Genomic DNA, 4,075 nt, shown 5'->3' on the forward strand with positions numbered 1-4,075 from the left:
GGCTAGCTTTAGTCAATGTAGGTTTCTAATCACAGGTTGTTTTAGCCCACTTTGTCTGTGCTGGTTATCAAACATTGTCACAGAGCCAGACCCTTTGGTCCAACCAGTCCATACTGAGTGTAATCCCAAACTAAACTAATGTCATCTGTCTGCACTTGGCCCACATCCCTCCACAGTTCCTATTTGTGTGCTTGTTTCTAATGTCTTTTTAAAAAGTGTAGCCACATTCACCACTTCCTGCAGCAGTTCATTCCACACATGAACCAATCAAACAATTGCCTCAGTCTTTTTAAAGTCTCATTCCTCTTAAGATGCCCCCTAGTCTTGAAATCACTCCCTCACCCTCAAAATACACCTGCCATTCACCTTGTCTAACATATTTTATAAACCTAAAGTCAACCCTCAATTTCCTATGCTCCAGCCTCCTATTTTTAACTCAATTTCCCAGTAAACTTCTTCTGAACCCCCTCCAGCTTATCCTTCCTGTAAACAGGGTCACCAGAACTGGACACAGGCCTCAACAATGTACTGTACACCCTCAACATAATGTCCAACTCAAATTCAAAGGTCTGAGCAATGAAGGTAAACATACTAATGCCTTAACCACCTTTTTTAATCTATATACACCAAGCCCTAGGTCTCTATTCTACAACACTGACAAAGGCTCTAACATTTGATAAATCCTACCCTTTGGTTCACCAAATTGATATCTCACTTGGCCAAACAAAACACCAGCTTTCATTTCTCAGCCCATTGACCCTTTTGATTAAGATCTCTATGTAAACTTAGATAACCTTCTTCACTGTCCACTATACGACAATCTTCATGTCATCTTCAAACTTGATAAATGTTTCCTAGATAGTAGGAACTGCAGATGCTGGAGAACGAGATAACAAGGTGTAGAGCTGGATGAACACAGCAGGCCAAGTAGCATCAGGAGCAGGAAGGCTGACATTTCTGGTCTGGACCCGAGCGGCTTTCAAAATATGAATTTGTTCTCTAGCTGCCATTTTTTATCCTCTTTAAAAACTGATAAAAGATTGTCAGCTTTCCTGCTCCTCTGATGCTGCCTGGCCTGCTGTGTTCCTCCAGCTCCAGTGTGTTGTCTCTGACTCCAGCATCTGCCATTCTTGCTATTTCTAATCCAATTATTTGTGTATTGAGGGTTCCTGCCTCTACTACCCTTAAGCAGTGAATTCCAGATAACAACCACCCCCAGGTGAAAATTGTTACCTTAAATTCTCTAAACTTGGTCACACAAAGCTGACTATTGAACTTTCCTCTGTCTACCCAGTCTATACCACAACTCTTTTACAACCCAACTTTCAGCCTTCTCTTCTGAAGAGAACCCCTTCAGCCTACCTAGTCTTCTCATAGCTGAGTCACTGCAGCCCATTCAACCTCTTGATGAATCTCTCCTGCACTCTATAGTGGACAGAAAATATTCAACATGGTGCTCAGTTACAAGTGGTGTACCATAAGGATCAGTTCTGGGTCCTCTTCTGTTCTGTTTGTTTTTTTGTCAATTTGGATGTAGGAGTAGAAGGGTGGATTAGTGAGTTTGCAGATGATACAAAGGTAGGTTGAGTTGTGGATGGTGCGGAGGGCTGTTCTAGGTTACAAAGGGACATTGATAGGATGCAGAGCTGGGCTGAGAAGTGGCAGATGGAGTTTAACCCTGAAAAGTGTGAGGTGATTCATTTTGGAAGGACAAATTTGAAAGCCAAATACAGGGTTAACAGATTCTTGGCAGTGTGGAGGAGCAGAGGGATCTTGGGGTTCATGTCCACTGTTCTCTGAAAGCTGCCACCCAGGTGGATAGAGTTGTTGAGAAGGTGTATGGTATTAGCTTTCATTAATAGAGGCATTGAGTTCAAGAGCTGTGAAGTTATGCTCCAGCTATACAAAAGCCTGGTTTGGCCATATTTGGAGTATTGTCTGGTTCTAGTTGCCTCATTACAAAGATTTGGAAAAAGTGCAGAGGAGATTTACCAGGATGTTACCTGGAATGGAGGGAAGGTCTTACAAGGTGATGTTCAGAGCTAGGGCTTTTTCTCTTTAGAACAAAGAAGGATGAGAGGTGACTTGATAGAGGTGTACAAAATGATCAGGTATAGATAGTGTGGACAGCCAGAGACTTTTTCCTAGGGTGGAGGTAGCTATTACTAGAGGATACAGTTTTAAAGTGAGTGGAGGTAGATATAGGGGCGACATCAGGTAGGTTCTTTACTCAGTGGTAGGGATGTGGAATGCATTGCCGGAGAGGGTAGTGGAGTTGGCCTTGTTAGGGAATTTAATTAGCTATTAGATAGGCATCTGGATGATAGTATAAGGTAGGGGTGGAGGTTAGATAGATCTTAAATCTTTAGGTTTAGGGTAAATGTTTGGCACAATATCATGGGCTGAAGGGCCTGTACTGTGCTGTACTATTCTATGTTCTATAGAAAGTATGTAATTGCACTGTAATGTTCTAACTAGCACTCCACTGTGGTCTAGCATTAAAACAAAAAAAAACATGCTGTCTTGACCACCCTTTCTATTTACCTGTTCTGTTGCCTTCAAGGATCAATGGACATACATACCATGGTCTCTCTGATCCTGTTGACTTTCTCTGATCCTGTTGACTTCCTCTGATCAAACTCCAACATGACTTTGCTTTTAAATCTACACCTGATCTATAGATCCAATGGAGATCATCTGGCCAAATGCAAAATATTGACTGAGGAAAGAAATATCAGAATGGAGGGAACTGATCTCGAGAATGAGGTGCTATTCATTCAGCTTGTTTAGCTTCCCTGCAGCAGGCTGTGAACATGAGAACAAGCTGATCATAATAAAACAAAGAACTACTGCAGCTGCTGGAAATTTGAAACAAAACTGAATTGCTGGAGAAATTCAACCAGTCTGGCAGCATCTGCGAGGAAAGTGGAGTTAACATTTGAAGTCCGGTGAGCTGCCTTTAGAATTGTTCAGGGTTTTTTATTGAAACAGCAAGTGCCTGATGCTTCACTCGTGTTTCTAAGCAGATTTCTTCTGCAAAGAAGTCCCCAGGTTTGCATTTGGGCCGTCTGTTTGATGTGCTGCTCTCAGTAGATGTGATGAATAGAGACAAGGTGACCACTCAGGAGCACCTACTCAGGCTGCAATCATGACTGCTAAACCCCTGGTTGCTTCAGATTTCAGTACAAGATCCTGCTCTCCAACTGTATCTCAGGCCTGCTGCAGTGTTCCAACAAAACTCAATGAAGGCTGGAACATCAGTGTACGCACTCCTTTGATAGCCTACTGGACATTAACTTTCTAGGCTTCATTTTGATATTTCTATCCCCTCCACCTCCTGTGATTCTGATCCTGTTTATATTTTCCTTTCTGTCACAGCTGACAATTAGAAAAAAGGCTCTCTTGACATAGCAATAGAGTAAAATTTTCTATTACTTCATCAGATTAAAACCATAACACATCACTACAATTCTGTTATCACGGATGATGCCAGGAGTTTCTCCAGCCCTTGTTTAACATGGCAGTTGGTCAGGAGCAAGAAGACATCCTATAAATGTTCAACGGGGCATTGGATAAATGAATAAGAACAGGACTTGCAAATTCTTTCAAACGACTGAGCTGTTAGTTTCCAAGATAATCTGATTTTTTTTTTCCTTTTTTTTTCCCCTTGGGGTATTTGTGTAGCTGTGTTCTGTTAACTAATTCTGATTTTCACAATCTCCAGTGAAGGTTTTTGGAGAATTTGTTGACAATTCTTGCACCCATAGGTGAAGAATGAATGTCAATTGTCTTTATTTCATTCCCAGTTTGCAGTTAGCTGAGCACTACACTGAAACAAATCAGCCTAATGTTTTAAGCCATTGGCCAAGGTCTACCATCTTCAATGATATTCACTTCAAGGTCACAAGGCTTAATTTTTATTCACTCATGGGACATGGGTGTTGCTGGCTAGGCCAATATTTATTGCTGTCCCTTGTTATCCTTGAAGGTGGTGAGCTGCCACCTATAAACCATCGCAGTTCATGTTGAAGTGGTCTGTCTGGTTTCATTTCTTTGAAATGTTGTAGTGTTGTTA

This window comes from Rhincodon typus, chromosome 15 (assembly GCF_021869965.1).
Source record: "Rhincodon typus isolate 14 chromosome 15, sRhiTyp1.1, whole genome shotgun sequence".
Lineage (NCBI taxonomy): Eukaryota > Metazoa > Chordata > Chondrichthyes > Orectolobiformes > Rhincodontidae > Rhincodon > Rhincodon typus.